This window comes from Nannobrachium achirus (genome assembly GCF_963921795.1).
Source record: "Nannobrachium achirus genome assembly, chromosome: 1".
Taxonomy (NCBI): Eukaryota; Metazoa; Chordata; class Actinopteri; order Myctophiformes; family Myctophidae; genus Nannobrachium; species Nannobrachium achirus.
Window position 1 is genome coordinate 48,691,437 of NC_137810.1, and position 24,333 is coordinate 48,715,769.

Consider the following 24,333-nt stretch of genomic DNA (forward strand, 5'->3'; position numbering starts at 1 on the left):
CACACGCGCACACGCGCACACACACACGCACACACGCACACACACCAGCACGCAGACTACAGTTTGCTGTCATTTCAGCGTAATACATCACATCTAATTTGTGCTACAAGGTAGTTTGTTATACAGTTATGTGTATGTGAGTAAATCAATATTGCATGAATATATTATAACTCTATATGAATATATTACATAAATATTACATGCACAAAATCAGATTTCGTTCCAGCGAATAGTTTACATGTGAAAAGGAGTCGTATAGTCAACTTGTGATAAGTGTGGGGGTGTACTGTAGATCTGTGTTTCCCGAAGTGGGTGCCGTGTCCAGTCCAGGGGTGCCTCAGAATAATTTGGTAATATTTGGAGCTCATCGATATCACTTCAGTAAGTTTAACCACTTAGACCGCGTCATGAGCTTGTAGATCGGCAATTCTTGGTGAACCTTCCCCCCGAATATGGATGCTGGGGTTCAAGTGGTTAAAGAAAATATTTTCAGTCATTTCTGATGGAAATAGATATTTCACTGTGACATACTGAGAAAGAATTGCATATTTACATAGCGTAATATGATATAAGGAAAAATAATAATTTACTCTGTGTAATTTACAGAGTCAAAATAAATTGAAAACCCCTGCTGTGTAGATGACTCTTTATTAAGTTTAGTTGTGTGCATGTGCATGTGCATGTGCATGTGCATGTGCATGTGCGCTGTCCAGTGCTTCTCTGTTGGTCTTGCTGATTGAGATGAAAGCCTTTTGTGAGGATGACTCACAACTGTCGTGCCTCTGCTCAGGCTGTTCTTTTTGCTGCATCACCCACACACACACACACACACACACACACACACACACACACACACACACACACACACACACACACACACACACAGACACACACACACACACACACAGAGAGTGACAGCCGTGGGTGTCGTGCACGCCATGTTTAACCTATAGGAAGCTCTTAGCTGGTTATGTGACTCAGGGGGGTGATTTAATGGCTGAATGAAGTGCTCACTAATAGCTGTGCATGTGTGCTTGCACATACAGATATGCACACACAAATGTAGATGAATGTGAACAATTCACTCACCATGCACATGGTGTGCTGGTGCACATGCCCCCCCCCCCCCCCCCCCCCCAGCCCCCACCCCTGGGAACAGCAGTGCTAATGGCTGCCACTCCTCTGGTGTGCAGCAGTGCCATGATGGAAGAGGGAGAAGGACACAGGGTTGCCAGACGTCTCTTGGAATACAGGAACCGTCCCTTATCTGGAACCTAAAACCGTATTGAACTGATAAGGTACCTTATTTTTGGGACTAAATCAACAGAGATGGAGACTCAAGTCAAGAGACTCGAGAGACTGAGTCACCACAAATGCGATTTGAGACTCGACTCGACCCCTTAAAGACGCAAGACTCGACTCGGACTCACCCCTCAAAGACGCAAGACTCGACTCGGACTCGCCCCTTAAAGACGCGAGACTCGACTCGGACTCGCCCCTTAAAGACGTGAGACTCGACTCGGACTCACCCCTCAAAGACGCAAGACTCGACTCGGACTCGCCCCTTAAAGACGCAAGACTCGACTCGGACTCGCCCCTTAAAGACGCAAGACTCGACTCGGACTCACCCCTCAAAGACGCAAGACTCGACTCGGACTCGCCCCTTAAAGACGTGAGACTCGACTCGGACTCGCCCCTTAAAGACGTGAGACTCGACTCGGACTCGCCCCTCAAAGACACAAGACTCGACTCTGACTCAAGCTCGAAGAGCTTGTGAATAATCTTTATTTCGTTTCATTCGGCGCATTAATGAATGACATGCCCGGCATTATTGTTAATTTTCCTTGTCAGCTGTCGACACGCCATGACACAGTGGGTTGACAGCTTTTGTGTCTGTTGTTTTGGGTAGGCGGCACACGATACGCGCCGTAAGCTATGTATCTGTGTTTGAGAGGCTGTACAATCAAGCTGTACACTGTGAGCACAGTTTAGATTATGTGTGGGTGAATAAATACTACCACATGATTCTAGACATACTGTGTACCGCTTTGCGTGATTTTAGGGTAAAATCTGTAGGAGCATTGTCCAAAAATGTGTTTTTCAAGAATGGGCCTCATGGTGGCGCTAGAAGAGGCCATGTGAGAAATGAAGGCTGGAAGTAGTGGTTTGGCAGCCAAGGAGTGTGTGTGTGCAAAGTTTGGCATGGATAGGGGCAAAGGTGGCGGAGATACTGTATGAGAAGTGCAAAAGTGTGACGTGTGACGTGTGACTGACTGACAGACTGACAGACAGACTGACAGCCGGTGGAGGTTTTGATAGTAACTGCGACCTGACGGTCGCAATGATGAAAAAAAAATGTCTGGCTGTTATCTGGAACTTCCGTAAGTGCATTTTCTGAAATTGTCAGATAATGGAGGGAGTAGTATGGAGACATCCTACTAATAAACAACCGAATGTCTGCTGTCCAATGTCTGTCTGATATACACATATGCTGACATCACTGATACTAAACAGTGACCAAATATGGAGATAACTGACATCACTGATACCACCGCCTGTACTGCACATGCATCGCCGCCATGGTAACAGCCACATGCTGAAACAGTGCCCAAATTTGGAGATGACTGACACAACTGATACGTCTGGGTTCTCCAACATCTTCTGAGACTCCTACATTCAATCCCTTAAATAGGCCTACTGTGCAGTGCACCCCCCATAACCCAGACTGCACATAATTCTGAGCACATAATGTTCGAACAGGCAAGGACTAGTTATATGAAAGAACGAACAAAAACCGAAACCTTCAAATCAGACATAATATACTAGGGGAGAGAGACGGTCGGAGGCGCAAACTGAAAGAAATGGAAGGACGGAATGGAACGTGACAAAATGGCTCTACGTACAATTCTTGAATAACAATCATCCTCAGGTAAAAAAAATAGTATCTCTGAGACTACAGAACAAATGTATTGTGTGCGTGTGCGTGTGCGTGTGCGTGTGCGTGCGTGTGTGCGTGTGCGTGTGTGTGTGTGTGTGTGTGTGTATGTGCGTATGTGTGTGTGTGTGGGCTTGTAGATCTGCTACTTTCGAACGCTATTTCACATGGACAAAACAAAGCCGCCTCTCCTCCTATAAGACCACACAGAGACTCTAAAAGCATGCAGTGTGTATGCTGACACACACTGTGGGGGGGGGGGGCCGTAGTGAACCTCAGATTTGTAACAGTAAAGAGAGAGAGCGTCTCTGGGGGTCTCAAGCTATGAATAATTCAGCTTCACACACTATGGGGTTAACTCGGTCACACACACACACACACACGCACGCAAGAAATAAGCCTTCTTTTATTGTAGAAGCAGCCGATGGAAGTATGCATTTTTATGAAAGTAGTGACTGCTATATAGGACCGAGGCTGACGAAGATGCATGCACACTGTCCCCCAGTAAATATTACATAGGCAGAGATATATATGAACGTTGCGTGTGTGCAAATACATGCACACACATACAGTAGACACACACGACTACTATTAGAAAGAGAACATCAGCTCTAGGTACTGTGTATGAGAACTAAACACACACGCATTACCAATAATAACAGGCAATTGTGGCTTTAACATCCAATGTTGACGTTTAACTTGCAGGTTTGACAAACTTAATATACATGGACAGACAGACAGACAGACAGACAGACAGACAGACAGACAGACAGACAGACAGACAGACAGACAGACAGACAGACAGACAGACAGAGGTGGAGGTAGAGTAAGAGAAATCTTTCATTTCCTTGTGGTTTCTTCCTCTCCAACTGTTTTTATTTTGGTCACAGTCAATATTTTCCTGGTAGGGGAGGCGGCGTTGACCTTTCACCCCCGCCTCGCTGAGGTCACCACAGAAACAGAGTGACTCAGGACTTTATTCTGGCCCGTTGCTTGGTAACAGAGCACAGTGACCTCAGAAAAACCATTTACATCCAGACATATCGAGTTTCTCTTCTCTTCTCTTCTCTTCTCTTCTCTCTCTCTCTCTCTCTCTCTCTCTCTCTCTCTCTCTCTCTCTCTCTCTCTCTCTCTCTCTCTCTGTCACACTTCTGCCCTAACTTGTTTCTCTTTTTTCCCCATCACTTCATTTTCGCCCCCCTCTTGATAGAAGCAAAGTGGGAAAAGTGAGAGAAGAGAGAGGGAGTGAAAATGGAAGAAAGTATGGTGTGGAGTGGTTTCAAAGGCCATGCAAAGGCCTTGCAAATTCTATATCGATTGAGAGTCACAGACTGTGACTCAAGGTCTCTCTCTCTCACCTGGATTTGCAATACCCCATGTACCCATTGTCAGAGTACCCATTGTACCCCTATTGTGCCCATGTATGAAGATCTCTATACCTATGTCTGTCTTTTCCCTATCCCTGATGTCATGTATGCCATGTCATATATTTGGGCATTGCAATACATTTATCCGCAATTGAAAACTCAAATGTTTTAGCGAGACACTTAAGCTGGCCATACACTAGCCGATAATCGGGCCCGACTGAATCGGGTAGAATTAAACACTACAGGATCATTTTTTCAGATTATTTTAACAGATAATCTAAACGGGCTCAGACTAGCCGTTTTGAACAGTCGGGCGCTCCGCACGCTACAGGATTCTATTCAGATTGAGTCGGGCCTTAACAAAGCAATAATAGCCTACATAATATAAAATACAAAATGTCACGGGGCTGTTCTTCGCCTTGCAACACACACACACGCACACGCACACAACAACACATAAACGTTATCCACACAACACACCATCGCTTCGCGCAATGGAGAAAAAAAAAAACGCTTCAATTGTGTCCCATTTTGATGATCATAGAGTTCACTTTGACACGTTTCATGTCAATCCATGCCTCTGTTCAACTCTCTGACTTTTACCCTCTCTGTCTCTATCACTTTTGTGTGCTGCGTGCTGTCTGCTTCTCATGGTGCCTGATTTATGATTAGTCGTATGACTGTGTGGCGCACAGAACATTAGATTTCCAAGATCAAACTGCGTCCCTCCGCGCCACATTGTAGGGTTTGTAGATCAGGCAGTGCGCGTAGGCTACTTGCACTCGTGTGCTGTTCCCACTTCAGTCTGTGACTGACTGGTAGTGACTATTTCTGCTGATATAAAACAAACTCGCGACCATTGAGTTTTAATTCCCATCGCAAGCAATCATGATACAACCTGGGAGGATGGATGTGGATCATTATTTGAAATAATAAGCAGTGTATTTATGTGTATTGCTTTTTTGGGGGGGAACTTGTTTTTAGTCCCAAATATAGGCTACTGTAATGCTTTAAAAAGGACAGGCCTATTAGGCCTATATCCATATCCAGGTTTATCATTGTCAGTTTTGATAAAGTCATTTTATTTTATAATAGTTAAGGTAACGTGCGCGCATATTTTCTAAACCTGCTGTCTGTTAAAATACTTGTGCGTGCGAAACACCTGGCTATGCGGGGCGCGCTGTGCCCGGAGTAGCCAGGAGTTGTTAACCCAGCTGGTAGATCAAACAACGAGTTGATGATGGCCCATTAATTAAGCTACACGCTGTACCTATGGCCAATTGGAATTTGAAAGGAGTAGAGATTACATAACTGCACCGTGCACGGACCATCAGAGAAAGTGACTGACGTGGGGTGAGCTGCTGTTGTAGGCTGCTTCCACCACGGACGGTTCAAGTTCAAGAGGTTCAAGTTCAAGACAGGCAAGTGTCTGCTTTTACTTTAGAGGCCATGGCCTGGGCTTTCAATCCCTGTCTTTTAACAAATTATCGCGGTGTGGGCGGATGGATCAATCAAATATAATCATTAAAAAAAGATCCGAGGGCACGGAGATCCAAATCCAATGTCCCAGAGAGAGAGAGAGAGAGAGAGAGAGAGAGAGAGAGAGAGAGAGAGAAAGAAAGAAAGAGAGGACGGTTCTGTCTGGTCCATTTGAAGAACTGTAATCCAGCATTTTGAGGTGGAAACATGGAGAATGCACAGGTTTATCATACATTTGAGAGTGAGAACCATAAGTTTAATGTAACTTGGAGGAGGAGAGCAGAGCTGGAAAGTTATTAGCGAGTCCAGACAGCTGTGGCTCTTGCACTAATTGGTTTGGCCTAGTTTTACGTCTTTGTTGATTGATTGATTGATTTCGTGTGTGTGTGTGTGTGTGTGTGTGTGTGTGTGTGTGTGTGTGTGTGTGTGTGTGTGTGTGTGTGTGTGTGTGTGTGTGTGTGTGTGTGTGTGTGTGTGTGCGTGCGTGCGTGTGTGGAGAGAGAAAAAGAGATAGCTCTGTCACTCAGATATGTATGCTCAGAGACTTGCGTCTATCAGCAGCTGCTGTAGTACCTATTTTCAATCAGTCCCCTGCTGCTATTCCAGTCTTCCAGACCAGTACTGATCCAGGAAAATATCAAACATGTTTGAAAAGAGTCGGGCTACCCCCGATCGTCCTCCGAGCCACTCGGCTGGGCTCCGAGTGGATCTGTGAGACCTCACGCTAGACGACGTTCATGCCCGATTGTCGGGCACGTTTCAGTCGGAGGAAGCCCGATTGTCGGGGGGGTAATTAAATAGCCCGATTATCGGCTAGTGTGCGGCCAGCTTTAGCGATACACGGAGGCGGAGAAATGGACGCTTTGGTGAAAAAGATAAACAGGAAGCGGATGGAGCGGTGGTTTTTCGATGATGTCATTTCACATGTTCCGTTTCCTCTGTGATTCAAATTTTTTTGCGATCTGGTGACCTAACTTGTGAAAAAAAAATTGTTCTGCCTGAGCCACTCGACCAAAGCTCATCAAACTCGTTCTGTGGCAGTCAATGAGTTGTCATGGCTGCCAGTTCCCACTTAAGGTCATGTGGGAGTTCCGCCTGCTCCAGACCGTACTGAATAACTACCATCTTGGACAGCGTCTTAAGACTAGGACTGAAGTCTAAGATGTACAGGTCATCACCTTCTGGGCCGTTTCCTCCAAAGAGGAGGACACGATCTCCCACCTTGCAACAACCGCCCAAAATCGACGTTGGACACGGACCATTGGGCTCAACCATCTTCCAGCTGAAGGTCTCTGGATTGAATTTCCACAGATCACTGAAGGTCTGGTCGGCGTCGCAGCCACCAAATATGTACAGCTCTCCATTATAGGTAAAGGCTGAGTGACCGGCGCGTCCTGCTGGAAGGAGCTGTGCAGAAGGTGTGCTCAGCCAGCAGTTGTTCTCTGTGTCAAACACTCTGATGGTGTAGAAGTTATCCAAACCTTCCCAGCCATCCCAGCCCCCAAACACAAACATCTTCGTCCCGATAATGGTGGCAGTGTGGTGTTCTGAAGCAGGTGGAGGAGTTCCTGTGGTGTTAATAAAAGACAAGATCATCGTGGTGGTGTCCAACTTGTAGATGTCATCAGTTAATCCAGTCAGATCTTTGGATCCTCCATGAATATACATGACCTTCCCCAAGACACAGGCTGAGTGGTACTGCCTCCTGTCTGGAACGGTCCCAGAAACCTCGGGCTTCGACCATCTTTCGGTGTCGACATCGAATGCATAAAGCATGGTGTTGTCCTGCTTTAGGAAGTAGAAGCTTCCCCAGATGTAGACCACATCGTCTATCAGCACAGTTGTGTGTCCAAAGCGACCACGGGGAACCTCACCAGAACGTTTCAACTTCAACCAGCGTAAAGACACTGTGTTGAAGATGTGAACATCAATGGCCTCATTGCCGTCAGAGTTCCCTCCAAAGTAGTAGACCTTGTCCCTCACTGTTAAAGCGACATAATAACACAAGCTAGGAGCTCCTTTCAGATGTAGCGTCCACCGTAACATTTCAGACACGAGCCAAAACAATGGATACCTTTAGCACAGCCTGTAAAAGAATACTGATCTATTATGCGTGATGCTACTTATATCTTTACAGCAGCAAAAATGTCACGCAAAGCTTGTCCAATCCGTCTAGCCGAATTGGTTGGGTTTTCCAATCAGGGAAGCCGATGCCACTCTCCAAATATGGCAAATTGATCGCCATAGCGACCCCGGCTCAGGCAGGCAGAGAGAAAGTGAGAGAGTAGGGATGGGACGATATGAAAATTTCATTTAATGATTATTGTGACCAAAGAAATCGCGATTTACGATATTATCGCGATAATCAAAATATCCCCAACATCCATTATCCTGGGGCGGAACATTTGCCAAAAAATAGCAGATCTACAAGCTCACAACGCACCACAATGCGGCGCTATCTATTTTTTAAGAGATTTGGGTGAGAGTGATCGACCGATCGAGTGAAGACCAAGTATCAAGTATGTATATAAGTATGTTTTACCAATAGAGAGTTTAAGTAGTACTGGATATGCAGCTTGGCAAAAAAAAAGGTGAATTGATCCCAGTGCATGACACGGGACGATTTCACAATAAATTACGTAAATCTCCACGATACAATTATTGTGAGTGTTTTTTATCACAATAAACGATAATATCGCTTATCGTCCCATCCCTATGAGAGACACAGTAGTCTTCAGTGACCCAAAAGAAGAGAGGATGACAAAGGAAAACGTGTTCCCTGAAGAAGCAGATGAGGCATTTGATGAACGGCAGAGAACCCATGAACATAACAACTCGTCTGTTAAGTGTTTTCCTCTCTACACCTCTCTTTTCCTATATCAGAAGCTACCAGTTGTGTAAAGTAAAAAAGTACTGTACTTAACCCTAGAACACAAACACTATGTTTTGTTACACCATCACTAATGCTGGGTATATTTTACCGGTATAATGTATTCCATGAAAAATACTTTAAAAGTATTCCAACTGGTCAGCCAGATGAGATATCAGATTATAAGTAATATTACACTGATTGTATATCTGTTCTTGAGGTAATTGTGTATCACCCAAAATCACTAAGGCTAATTTGACCTTTGGGATACACAAATAAGTTGATGTGATCAAAAACGTAGTTACTGCACTTTGGCTTTGTAGGGCAGAATAAATGGCAACTTTATGTGGTAATTTTTAATATTTCAACAATATATCTAAAAAAAGAAAAAAGAAAACAGATGGGGGAGAAATCTGTGAAAAAATTGGGTATTGTTTTAAAAATTGAGTGAAAGCATAGTCAACTGCCAATTGTTAGAGAATGGGATTGTTATTCTTTTACCCTCTATAACACTGCATGGGTGGAATTCACCCAGACTAAAATAAAACAGGGATGGGGGCAGGAAAACACACCTACCTTCTATTATGTCACTGAGCATCCTGAAGGTAAGGACCCAATTGTCCGGGTGCCCGGCGCTAGTGTTTGTAGGTATTTTCTACTTTACGGTACCGAGTATTTCTAATTGTCAGTACTTTTAATTACTACTCCACTGTGTGTGTGTGTGTGTGTGTGTGTGTGTGTGTGTGTGTGTGTGTGTGTGTGTGTGTGTGTGTGTGTGTGTGTGTGTGTGTGTGTGTGTGCGTGCGTGCGTGTGTGTGCATGTGTGCGTGTGAGAGATACAGTGGAGACATGGGAAACAAACAGGCGCGCACACACACCTGTGAGCGTCTGTGCAAAGTGTGCATATACGCGTACGAGAGACTAATAACATGCGCGCACACCTGCGTTCAGTCCGTGCACACCCAATGCACGGCATGGGCCCTCCGAGTCCCAGGGTGCTTAATCTGCATTCATCAACCCAGTTAAAGACCATAATGACTTGATATCAACATGCAAATTCAGCTTGTGACAACAAACACTAACTAAAGAGGAGGCTGGGGACTATACACTCACATGGAGCTACGCAAGCACACACACATACAGTGTACGCAAGCGCACACACACGTACACATTGAACAAAAAAGCCAATGTTCCACTTCTCGTAACAATGATCACGGGAATTTAAAAAAAGAAAGATCCGATGGGAGAGGATAAACACGTGCTGCTGTGTTTTTCTTCTTGTGTGTGCAATTGTTCTATTTATTGTACACGTGTTACCTATAGTACTGCATGTCTGCAGATTCATCAGTAGTGTACGTGTGTGTGTGTGTGTGTGTGTGTGTGTGTGTGTGCGTGCGTGCGTGCGTGCGTGCGTGCGTGTGTGTGTCAAAAGAACATGTGTACATTCAGACAAGCTGTGACTCTACTCTGTGGGAAAAGTAGTGTGATAATAAGTGTGACATCACACTTCAGTCCACATTCCCTCTCTCACACACACACACACACACACACACACACACACACACACCTTCCTGTTTGTAGGGGATGTGAAACATGAAACCCACCAACAATGGTCCCTATGCGGTCCTACTACAGGCTTGTACTGCAGTGCTGTCCTATAGAATGACATAACCAAAACTCTTACCTTGACCTCAACCAAACTATCCCTGTGTCTAAAAAAAAAAAAAAAAAAACGAATGGAGTTACTAAACTATTCTTTAAAAGTAAACGTTAAAATTGTTTTTGTATTTACCAAAAACATATAACTTACCCTACTTTTAAGTGAAAAATGTGAGTGGGCTACTTCAATCTGCATTACATGGCATACTTATCCGTTGACTTCAAAAGTGATGGAACTCCTATCCATTGTTTTTTTTGTTTTTTTTTCTTAATTAATAGAGACCATTAGTACAGCTGAAATGGAGACAGTGATTTAATCCTATTACCCAGTGGGGCGGTTCTCCAGACAGTTATCTTAAAAGCTACAATCCTGAAAGTTTGACGACTACTAATCGTCAAGTAAAAAACGTTGTGATCGTGACAGCCCTAATAAGAACTAGTTATAAAGCAATATACTCCACCATGCAGGTTGGTTTCATTCATTAAAATGAGCCGCGGACTGCTGCTTTTAAGCACTACACCACCATCAACGTTCCCTTATCTGCTCCTGTGGCTCTAACTGTGTGGACGGGTATAAATGAGATGTTATCAGAGATAAGCATCGATAGACGAGCAGGCAGCGTGTTCCACTTTGTCCCAGGCATGGGATCTGCCTGTCACATCTACTGTTATCTGGTCCAGCACAGAGAAGGTCAGGGGAAGTTGACACGGTACAGGCTAGGGGACAAGGAAGTGTTTTAGGACGATGTGAGAGCATTAATAGGTCAGTGATTCTCAACCTGAGTGGGCGGGAACCCACTGGTGGGTAGTGAGGATATTGCAAAGTGGGGCTCCCCCAAAATAATAGGCAAAACATTCAGATTTTATAGATAGGCTAATATAAGATTCATGTATGAAAAAGGTTAAACATTAATCATATATTCTTTTCTTTAAAACCTCTGGGAATACTGATATATTATAGGAACTTAAAGAAATAGTTCACTCAAAAAATAACTTTGGAGACACAAAAGGTGCGTTCGGAAACCCGCACCAGGTGTGTGCTCAGTGTAGTGAGTGCAGTGGGCGTGACGTTGGAGAGTGCGTTCAGTGTGGCTTATTTACGAACGACCAGTTTTAAGAGGCAGCTGTGCGCTTTTTCACTCTGAACTCTGAAGGTAAACTTTCTGAAAAGCAGCAGTTGCTAAGTATGCTAACGTAACGTTGCCATTGAAAGGAGATGTAATTCATAACATGAACATGCTGCTGTTAGTTCACATGTTGATGTTTGTGAAACTATCAAGCCCAAACGACCAATTAAGCTGCAACTGCTGCATTTTGCGGTCATTTCCTCCATTGTTCACAGCTGAGAAGCGCTTCAGACACGGCCATGAACCAATCAAAACACCGCACCGACACACCACACCGTCAAACCCCATCTTCTGAGTAGGGTCGGTGAGTGTGTGCACTCAACACACCAGTGTGCCGCGCACTGGATTTCCGATCGACAACGCACCAAGTGCACCGAATAAACGAACGATAACATGGCACACCAGTGCGTTGAGTGCGCATTTCCGAACGCACCCAAAGAGTCTCCTCAATGTATTGACTTATCCATGAATTCAAGTCTCCATGGGGTGAGTAATCGATAGGGGGTGAACTACTCCTTTAATGTATGCTATGTTAGTTCCACTGCGCCAGGCTGGAACACAATGCTTTTATTGTTTATTAAAATATGTTTTTTTTTGCGTGTGTATGTGATTGTGTATACAGTACTGCCCTACAAAGGCAGAGTGCATTAACTACTACGTACTCGAATTTCACTAAAGAATGGGATTAAAAGTGTTACAGCTGATCAGCCAAATGAGATAAAGACATAAAAGTAACAATTATTACACTGATTGTATATCTGTTCTTGAGCTAATTGTTCCTCCCCCAAAGGCTAATTTGACCTTTGGGCGACACAAATAAGTCGGTGTGTCCGAAAACTTAGTACTGCACTCTGCCTTTGTAGGGCAGAGTAGTTGTTAAACAAATGCATGTTATTTTACTGCTTTTTTACTGTACGTGAACTCTCAATTTATGGCTATACAATTCTTTGGGTCCTCGTTCTCGTCCCCTAGCCTCCTACCATGTCACACAAACACACACACACACACAAACAAACACACACACACACACACACACACACACACACACACACACACACACACACACACACACACACACACACACACACACACACACACACACACACACACACACACACACACACGCTCAAAGAGGGGAACCATATAATTTGCGTGCGTCCGTGGACTGGAGGGTGAATTCAATCGAGTGCGACCACTTCTCCGAGACACTCGCTGTGTTGTTGTTGTTGTTCGGGAAAATAAGGGGGCTTGCATAAACATGTAAATGACTTGCTCATGCATATATACATGCAGGCACACAAACAACTTACAAACATCACGTGCACGCAAACACAGAAGACCCACACACTGCACACTGGCCCTGAAGATTGCCTATTTTATATGTGAGATAGAGACTGGTCGCCCACAACGAGGGGTGTCGCACCAAATTCTGGGTCCCTGGGTACAAGGATTCACTGCGGGCCCCCCATGAATGTTCCTCATGGGGGGAGGGGGTTTAACCCATTTAGACTGGGAACATATTATTACACATTATTGTGTGATTTAACTATTGAAAAATAGAAGATATACAAGCTCACAGCGAACTTGTAGATCTGCTATTTTTGAAAAATCGTGAACGCATGTGCAAGTCTTTGAATATTTCAAATCCTTCCGAGTTTTTTTTTAAAAACCTATGGTTGTATGTCAGTGGTGCTCAAACCTTTTCATGTGAAGGACCCCCAAAATGATAAGTATTTGGCCACGGACCCCCAAATATGTTGTTCCAGGGACCCCACAGAAGCAAAATTTGAGTTACAAATGTTCGCTTAAAAATACATACCGGTATATTCAAAGATTTGCACACATTTTCACAACCTTTCAAAAATAGCAGATCTACCAGCTCGTAGCCACGCTGGTGAGCTTGTATATAAATATAATTAAGGCCCCTCCACCTTGGGCCCTACTCAGTCCCACTATTCCCTTGTGACGCCCCTGCCTATTTTATATGTGAGATAGAGACTGGACGCCCACAACACCGCCCTGCCTGCGGCGGAGATGCTAAATTATCCTGCGGCAAGCAGCAAAGTGGTTCACTTTGATTGGGTTGTACTGGCGGACATGCACATGGGAGCTGATAGAAGGGGAGAGGGAGGGAGATGTGGAGAGATGGGGGTTGGCAGGCAGACATAGTCTGCTTACTTAAGTAAAAGTAGCAATACCACAATATTGAAATACTCTGTTACTTAAAAAGGTCTGTTCAAAAAGTACAAAAGTATTGGCCTCAAAAGTTAAAGAAGGTACACAATTTGTCAAACTTTTCTTTCCCGAAAATAGATCTACTTTTTTCTCAATATCCTATGTACTGTATAACATAGGGTTTGCGTGTTTTGTAATATAACAATTTGAATCAACAAAGCAACAAGTAACTGAAGTGGTAAAATAAACTGTAGAGGAGTAATAGAAGTGGAATAGATGCAAAAGTAATATAGAACATTTGAAATACTCTACTACAGTAAAGCACAAAATACCTCAAAATTGTACATACGTGCTGTACTTGAGATATGTACTAAGTTACTCTCCTCTGACCACTGCAGGCAGACAGGGAACCGTGAGAGAGAGAGAGAGAGAGAGAGAGAGAGAGAGAGAGAGAGAGAGAGAGAGAGCGTGAGGATTGACAGGTCCCATTGTGGTGGTGGGGGGGGGCAGCAGTGAATTTGCATGTGCTGTCATGGTGAATTCACACAACTTAACCTGTGTTCCCCCCTCTCTCTCTCTGATGGGAGTAGAGACGAGAGAGAGAGAGAGAGAGAGAGAGAGAGAGAGAGAGAGAGAGAGAGAGAGAGATGGATGGAGGAAGAAGAGGGGAAGGGAGTGAGATGAGATGGAACACTTGTAAATGTCTTCCTGTTTGAGGAGCAAGCAATCTCCTGGGAATACAGTGTGCACTTCCCACGCTCAGCTCCTCTGAGAGATTAGAAAGGGCCGCGGTACACGCGTGCACGTGTGTGTGTGTGTGTGTGTGTGTGTGTGTGTGTGTGTGTGTGTGTGTGTGTGTGTGTGTGTGTGTGTGTGTGCGTGCGTGCGTGCGTGCGCGCGTGCGTGCGAGCGAGCGTGCACATGCATGATGTGTGTGATTACCGTGTGCTGAGGAATTAAGTGCTCGCCCCTGCATCCTTCATCTCCGTTCACTTTTTGAAAGGCGACAATTAGAATTTCAGTCAAGGTGACAGTGCGTGTGTGTGTGTGTGTGTGTGTGTGTGTGGTTGTGTGTGTGTGTGAGTGTGAGAGAGAGAGAGAGAGAGAGAGAGAGAGAGAGAGAGAGTGATCCCTACTAAATTACTTTCATAACAGCGGCGAGCGAGCAGTCAAACCCCAAGTGCAATCTTCCATGTCGTAGGCATGGACACCAGAGAATGTGTGGGGTGGCAACTAACAGAGTAACAAAGCAATGAAAGCGATGAAAGCAATGAAAAAAAGAAAGAAAGAAAGAAAGAAAGAAAGAAAGAAAGAAAGAAAGAAAGAAAGATGAACCGGAAGAGGGGAAGGTATGAATTGTTGCTTTGTTTAAGCGACAGAGGATTAAACAGCGAGAGACATAAGAATGACAGAAAAAAGGTATATAATTTATATATAAACACAAAGATAGATAAGATTACATTAGATAGACAGAGGAAAGGAGAGGAGAAAGAAAAGGAAAAGGGAGAGGAGAGGAGAGGAGAGGAGTACAGATGGAGTGTAATTGTGTCAGCCAGCTATCTGCTCATCCTGAAAAACCATTGCTTTCCCCCACCACAGTCCTTAACTCTTTTACTGCTACGGACGTTCCCCTTCGCCCCATTTTTGACGGCGGCGCGATACCAATACAGCTTGTTCTTTTTACCTCGTCTGATGACTGTAAAGCTGATGGGGGGTCGCGCCACCGTGCAGAGCATACGAGCGGAGTTGAGCGCGAGCGGCGCGGGGAGCGGAGCGGGCCGTTTTTGACGTGAGCGTGAGCGAGCGACTTTTCAAATGGTTCTGAGCGGCTTTGGAGCGAGGATTTTCCTCCGCTCCGTGGAGCACCGACCTCCTCCGCTCCTAACCGATCATGTTGGGGCCGCGCACCACATGTTGCCAACAAACAGTCCGTGGCAGCGCAGCCATCATGTCGGCACCGTGTAGAGGAGAGGACAGAGGAGACAGAGAATTCCCTTTATCAAGATTTCACAAAATGTATCTATATCATCCACACAAGTAGGCTAGGCTATGTTATAATAAGTAGCCTACCTTGTGTCAGTTAAGCCAGTCAAAGGATACGATTTGAAATGCAAGTGAGTCAGACTGATTTGGCTCAATGAAAAACACACGCCACAAGTCGCCTCCCTCTCTCGGTCAGCAAGAGCCGTTGGCCGCCGCGTCCACGTCCATGGACGCGGCCGTGGACGCGTCCATGGACGCGGCCGCGAAAAAAACGTCCGTGGACGCGAGGCCGCGTCCACGGACGCAAACGGCCGGCCGTCCCGGCCGTGGACGCGGCCGTGGACGCAGAAGGCCGGGGACGCGGCCGTGGACGCGGCCGTGGACGAGGCCGCGGCCGTGGACGCAAACGGCCGGCCGTGGACGCAAACGGCCGGCCGTGGACGGGTCCATGGACGAGGCCGCGAAAAAAAGGCAGCGAAAAAGAAAAAAAAAGGTGGCTATTGTATGTATTTTTTGATGGAGATTTCAAATATGACCTTCTTTTTTGCATAGGACAACTCTAACCTGCATCAATTGGTATTTTATAATTGCCAATTGTACCCCATCCATCTAAAAAACAAATTGGATGTCTATTGTATGTATTTTTTGATGGAGAATTCAAATATTAATTTCTTTTTGGGATAGGACAACTCTAACCTGCATCAATTGGTATTTTATAATTGCCAATTGTACCCTATCCATCTCAAAAACAAATTGGATGTCTATTGTATGTATTTTTTGATGGGGAATTCAAATGTTACCTTCTTTTTTAGATATGACAACTCTAACCTAAATCAATTGGTGCATCAACCTACTTACTATCTATCTATCTATCTGTCTATCTATATATCTATCTATCTATCTATCTATCTATCTATCTATCTATCTATCTATCTATCTATCTATACTTCACCTTTAGTCCAGAAGAGAGTTCAGCCTCAGGAACTTGCACACATGGAACTGTGTCATGACTGTGTCATGGAGCTAAAACAGAGCTATGTTAAATACTCACAATGACTCTGATGGACCAATCAGGGTGGTGGTGGGGGGAGGGATCAACAATAGACAGAAACTGGATAATGCTTTGTTAACTGTCCCACCTAAGTCCCTGCTAGTCTGAACAAACATCACCTTCCCTCTCATAACACTACTACTACTACATTTATATAAAGCTGCTCTTGCATTTGAATTCAAGTCTGACACAAGTTAAGGTTAACTTAGGTAGTATTTCATTTCGCTGGCTTTTAGGGTCTGTGTGAGTGTGTAGGCTCACAAATTATTATAATTGTCATTAAGTGACTCTGAGATCTATCCATCCATCCATCCATCCATCCATCTATTTATTTATACTTACTGTTTACATTTTCTATAAATATTTATTTCTATATAAAACTCAGTTGTGTGGAGTTATTGTGTGCCCTTTCTTGTTGCTAAAGAGTCCATTTGTTCACTAGACATTAAGTCAAGGTTACTATTTTGAGTTGAAGCTAAGTGTTTTATTGCTTTGTGGTTTAACATGATTTAAAAGGCAAATTCATTGTTATGGTTACTTTAGAAGACTGCTTTTGCATTCATGAGTTAAGAGAGCCAAGCTAATTCAAAGAGTTAGGTTAAAGGAACACAAAACATGACCTAACTCACAGCTGCCATTGGACAGACAGTTACAACATACTCTTATCTTTCACAGAACAGACAATTATCATTTATTTTATCTATTTGAGACTATGTAGCTGCTCTAGGGGAAATAGAGCATTATATCAGCCTATTCAATTGATAATGACCAATGGGTGCCAGTTTCTAAGTAGTTAAAGCATATTAACATAACAATATATGTGGCCTAGACATGGATATTGCCCAATCAACTCGTAATCTACAGAAATGTCCACCACATCACACAGTATAAAACCTAGTAGGCTTAGTGGATTACCTATGTTAAATCATGTCAGGTTAGTTTGGTTCAAGGTTCAAGTATAATAATTTATGAGCCAAAAATGTGCACAAATGTACAATCACATCTAGGCTAGAATGATAACATAAAGTCCTGACTACTCCTTGTTATTGTGGTCCTAAATACTACAATGATTAGTTTGGATGCATTGCTTCTATCATGTCCAATTAAAAATAAATACATTACATATACAGAAATCTGCCTTCTCCTGTATTGTATTAGTGACATTCATTATAAATAGTAAAATAACAGGACAGAGCAAAAAAGGCCTCTGCAAAAAAGGCCTCTGCAACTAACCTAACCTAACACACACTATGTGTTAATGTTGATCAATATAATAATGTAAAAATACAAAGTTAAGTAGACCTAAGTAAGAAATAGTAAATACATTGTAATAATACATTGAAGGGGAAATGTAGGAAAACAAATGCAACTCAGCATTGAATTTATGGCAAACATTTTGCTACTCAACCCTTTCCAAATAATATACAATTAAGAAGTGGGATGTTCCACTTAGTAAGAGAAAGAATTAATGACATATATTTTTTTTAAAAGCTAGAAGACTCACCTATTATAGTAACCATGTGAATTGCTAATAATGTTATGGGTCAGATGTGTAAAGATCTATCACATTGTATTGTTCTTTTCAGACTCAACAATAATAATGATGATGTTACTTAAATGCTGATCAATGTGTGAATCTGGCTCTTATCAGGTGTGTGTTTTCTCTCCCTGTCCTGTGCTGTCCTCAGTTAAACCAAGACAGTACTGTTGTGACCAATGTGGAAAAAGCCTTCAGCTCAATTTATTATCTCAAAGTAGACCAGAGAATTCATACCGGAGTGAAGCCATTCAGCTGTGAACAATGTGGGAAGTATTTTGCTCGTCTGGACAATTAAAATATCATAAGCGTTCACATACTGGAGAGAAACCTTATTGTTGTGACCAGTGTGGGAAAAGATTTGTTCAAAAGGGGATTTTAAAAGAACACCAGAGAATTCACACTAGAGAGAAGCCCTATTGCTGTGACCAGTGTGGGAAAAGCTTTACTCGATTGTCTTATCTCAAAATACATGAACGAATTCACACAGGAGAGAAACCGTACAGCTGTGTCCAATGTGGGGAAAAGTTCAGTTTAACGGCTGCTCTGAAAGTACACCAGAGATTTCACACCGAAGAAAAGCCTTACTGCTGTGAACACTGTGGCAAACGTTTCACTGTAAAATCTAGCCTCGTACAACACAAGAAGATTCACACTTGAGAGAGACCTTACTGCTGTCACCAATGTGGGAAAAGGTTCACTCTGAAGACGGCTCTGAAAAGACACCTGAAAATCCACACTGGTGAGAAGCCATATACTGCTGTGTCCAGTGTGAGAAAAGGTTCAGTGATATTCATCATCTCAAAGCACACCAGAAAAATCACACTGGAAAGAAACCTTATTGCTGTGACCAGTGTGGAAAGAGCTTTCCTAGACTGGAACATATCAAAATACACCAACAAATTCACACCGGAGAGAAACCTTATATCTGTAACCAATGTGGGGAAAACTCTGTCAGGTACATGTCTACCGTTAGAGGCCACTGGCATGAGTGCCTTTTTAGCTCTGTTGGGGCTTGGTGAATGTACTCTGTTGTTGTTTTTTTAATTATTATCTTTGTAATGTATGGTCTTCTTACCCTGTGGGCCTTGAGCCTGTAATAAAGTATTGCTGTGCAGTGTGAGTGTCTGATTGCATGTGATCAGATAAAGACACAACAGAGGCCTTTTTTGCTCTGTCCTGTTATTTTACTATTTATAATGAATGTCACTAATACAATACAGGAGAAGGCAGATTTCTGTATGTATGTAATGTATTTATTTTTAATTGGACATGATAGAAGCAATGCATCCAAACTAATCATTGTAGTATTTAGGACCACAATAACAAGGAGTAGTCAGGACTTTATGTTATCATTCTAGCCTAGATGTGATTGTACATTTGTGCTGTTTACATTTTTGTCTCATAAATTATTATACTTGAATCTTGAACCAAACTAACCTGACATGATTTAACATAGGTAATCCACTAAGCCTACTAGGTTTTATACTGTGTGATGTGGTGGACATTTCTGTAGATTACGAGTTGATTGGGCAATGTCCATGTCTAGGCCACATATATTGTTATGTTAATATGCTTTAACTACTTAGAAACTGGCACCCATTGGTCATTATCAATTGAATAGGCTGATATAATGCTCTATTTCCCCTAGAGTAGCTACATAGTCTCAAATAGATCAAATAAATGATAATTGTCTGTTCTGTGAAAGATAAGAGTATGTTGTAACTGTCTGTCCAATGGCAGCTGTGAGTTAGGTCATGTTTTGTGTTCCTTTAACCTAACTCTTTGAATTAGCTTGGCTCTCTTAACTCATGAATGCAAAAGCAGTCTTCTAAAGTAACCATAACAATGAATTTGCCTTTTAAATCATGTTAAACCACAAAGCAATAAAACACTTAGCTTCAACTCAAAATAGTAACCTTGACTTAATGTCTAGTGAACAAATGGACTCTTTAGCAACAAGAAAAGGCACACAATAACTCCACACAACTGAGTTTTATATAGAAATAAATATTTATAGAAAATGTAAACAGTAAGTATAAATAAATGGATGGATGGATGGATGGATGGATGGATGGATAGATCTCAGAGTCACTTAATGACAATTATAATAATTTGTGAGCCTACACACTCACACAGACCCTAAAAGCCAGCAAAATGAAATACTACCTAAGTTAACCTTAACTTGTGTCAGACTTGAATTCAAATGCAAGAGCAGCTTTATATAAATGTAGTAGTAGTAGTGTTATGAGAGGGAAGGTGATGTTTGTTCAGACTAGCAGGGACTTAGGTGGGACAGTTAACAAAGCATTATCCAGTTTCTGTCTATTGTTGATCCCTCCCCCCACCACCACCCTGATTGGTCCATCAGAGTCATTGTGAGTATTTAACATGGCTCTGTTTTAGCTCCATGACACAGTCATGACACAGTTCCATGTGTGCAAGTTCCTGAGGCTGAACTCTCTTCTGGACTAAAGGTGAAGTATAAATAAATAGATGGATAGATAGATAGATGGATAGATGGATAGATAGATAGATAGATAGATAGATAGATAGATAGATAGATAGATAGATAGATAGATAGATAGTAAGTAGGTTGATGCACCAATTGATGCAGGTCAGAGTTGTCCTATCTAAAAAAGAAGGTAACATTTGAATTCCCCATCAAAAAATACATACAATAGACATCCAATTTGTTTTTGAGATGGATAGGGTACAATTGGCAATTATAAAATACCAATTGATGCAGGTTAGAGTTGTCCTATCCCAAAAAGAAGGTAATATTTGAATTCTCCATCAAAAAATACATACAATAGACATCCAATTTGTTTTTTAGATGGATAGGGTACAATTGGCAATTATAAAATACCAATTGATGCAGGTTAGAGTTGTCCTATGCAAAAAAGAAGGTCATATTTGAATTCTCCATCAAAAAATACATACAATAGCCACCTTTTTTTTTCTTTTTCGCTGCCTTTTTTTCGCGACCTCGTCCATGGACCCGTCCACGGCCGGCCGTTTGCGTCCACGGCCGGCCGCGTCCCCGGCCGTCTGCGTCCACGGCCGCGTCCACGGTCGCGTCCACGGCCGGGACGGCCGGCCGTTTGCGTCCGTGGACGCGGCCTCGCGTCCACGGACGTTTTTTTCGCGGCCGCGTCCATGGACGCGTCCACGGTCGCGTCCATGGACGTGGACGCGGCGGCCAGCGGCTGTCTCTCCATTCGTCTTGTGTCGAGTTTCGTCTCTTCCTTTCCCAGACGACGGGGGGAACTAGAAAACGACTCCTCAGCTGTTCAATAATGGAGCGGGGAGAGAGGAGAGGAGAGTCTGATGCACGCCACTGACTGACATGAAAGCAAAACCAGTAAAGAAAAGATTGTCTTTTTATACTTTTTCCCCCGCTCTTCTGTATAGCGGAGATGACAGAAAAGCAAACTTTTAGCTAAAACAGTGTGATATTAATATTCTCTGGCGGCTTGCTGTGAGATGAGAAAACCACAGCAAACGACCGGCAGAGGCGATGGAGGCGAACGCTGGCTTTCCAAAAACCAAAGTCAACAACTCAACGAAACTCTTTTCCGTTTGTTTATTTTCCCTCTGTGATTCTATCTGTTATGGTGGGGACCTTTGGGAGCGGCTTGACAGCTGTCTCTGAGTGTATTGTCATGGGACAGGGTAAAACCACATTGTTTTCTGCAGAAAGGCATATGCTGTACTTAGCTACTATAGCTACTATCAACGTTTTCTGAAGTTATCATTTAAAACTCTTAATAACGTACTGTATCAGTGTGACCAGTTTGCACTTATACGAGTAAGCGTGTGGTGTAGTGCAGTGGATACCATACTTTTCAGGTCCAGACCCAAAAGAGAGAGAATATGTTTGCCCGGGACCCAAACTAGTGAAAATAGCAGATCTACAAGCTCACGGCGCAGTGCAAAGCTACTACTACTTCTAAATGATATCTATTTTTTAATTTATGGAATGAGATTTGTTTGTTTTTTCATTCCAATTATTTTAATAAACATTATAAAAAAAAATTACTTTTGAAATGTACATATTTTTTTAAATGTAGGAAAATAAAATATTTTGACACGAGTTGTGACCCACAAATGAGTCCCGAACCACTGTTTGAGAAACAATGGTCTAGTGATCAGTGACATGACCTTCTAGGCTGCTGAGATACATGTGTCCTTGTCAATGCAAATAGGTTTTCGGATCAGGTTTAGGTACACAAATAGAATCTTTATTCTATGAAGAATGTGTTGTCACATGGGATGTCAGCTGTGGTATATAGGGGTTTGAGTTTGGTCAGAGTCTTTAAGACAGGCAGAAATTATTTGAGGTACCATTATTTTGTATCAAATTATGTTGCAACAATTACGGTACAACTCATTCATGTGTTAAAGGTTCTACACCATGCATTTAAAAAAAATATATATAACATTGTTTGTGTCCCAAAAACGTTTTTCAAAAGGCTAAATTACCGCTCCTGAATACAGAGCCCCTGTCATTTCTGCCTGGCTTTCAGAGCATTTTCAGCTGCATTACCACCTTGTCCTGAGTGGGAGGACTGCGCTATTGAGAAAGTTTTGGCCCCACACTCCTCCCCACCTCCTGCTCAGCAGGCCTGCCCACCCCTCCCCAACCCTCTCCCAGCTCCTTCTGCCTCCTTCTCAGGCCTGCCCACCCCTCCCCAACCCCCACTCAGCACAGCAGTAGCAGTAGGTCCCGATTGTGATGTCACAATCGGACCTAAAATTAGACAGCCCGTTCTGAGATCTGCCCATAAACTGAGAAAGACACAATGGTCAGAAATAGGACTGGAAACAATGAAAATTCATGGTGTAGTCCCTTTAAGATTCTGAGTTTCTTGCGTGTCTGAGGTTGCTCCTGGGAGATTTCCACGACACTACAGGCAGACAGAGAGAAACTCAATTAGGTATAAAGACCTTGTTGATGTGATGCCTCCTGGTATGAACAATGTCATATACTTCACTTCCCCCCCCCATAAACATAATGCTCTGATTTGAGGGCACAACAAGACTGTACACCTGTGTGTGTATATGTGCGTGTGTGTGCGTGCGTGCGTGCGTGTGCAAGCAGTGACCCTCTCTGTATCTCTGCTCTCTACCCAACAGCTCTGATTGGATTAAGACACTCTGCTAGTGGATTAGCCATGTCTGGGAGTGATGCTGGGCACACAACTACACCTGTTCCCAGAGAGAGAGAGAGAGAGAGAGAGAGAGAGAGAGAGAGAGAGAGAGAGGGAGAGGGAGAGAGAGGGAGAGGGAGAGATGGGGAGAGCAATATCGTCACTGTCGGGCAGAAACCTCGTATCTCCAAGTTTCACACATTTTTTCGTAAAGTAAAGCCCTGCTTCAGCATGCAAGGCTGTGGCACAAAACTATTGAACATAGTAGATCTACAAGTACACAACACATTGCATAGAATGGCTATTTTCACAACGCCTCGCATCCTGTAGATTGGCTATTTTCACTATTTTAAATCGGTTTTAAAATAATAAAAAAGGGAAGGTTTTGGAATTACAAGGTTTCCACCCGACAAAGATGATTTATTTAAACTCGGCACAAAAAGAAAGGAAACTTGACTTCGGCCCATTATATCTCCCCTTTAATAATACCAAATTGTATTGTGTTTTATATCATTTTCATTGTTGATTCGTCACCTTTACAACGAGGTACAGTTTGTAAGCATCGGGCATTCGTGGAATGAGCAACACAGCCAAACGTGTGGGTAGCGCCGACCCAACATTTGCCAACATTCGGTCCATTATATCCCCCCTTTAATTATGCCAAATGATATTGTGTTTGATATAATTGTTATCGTTAATGTGTCACCTTTACAACAAGGTACAGCTTGTAAGGATCTGTCATTCGTGGAATGAGCAACACAGCCAAACGTGTTGCTCAAGAAAAAAAACATATTAGCCATTTTTACACTTTGTTAATGTTAAGCTCAGTGTCATTGAAGCCCAAAACAAGAGTAAATGCCAGCAGAACAGTATTGCAAGCCATTTTGGCATATTTTGGTCGGCGCTACCCACACGTTTGGCTGTGTAGCTCATGCCTCGAATGCCCGATGCTTACAAGCTGTAACTTGTTGTAAAGGTGACGAATCAACGATAAAAAT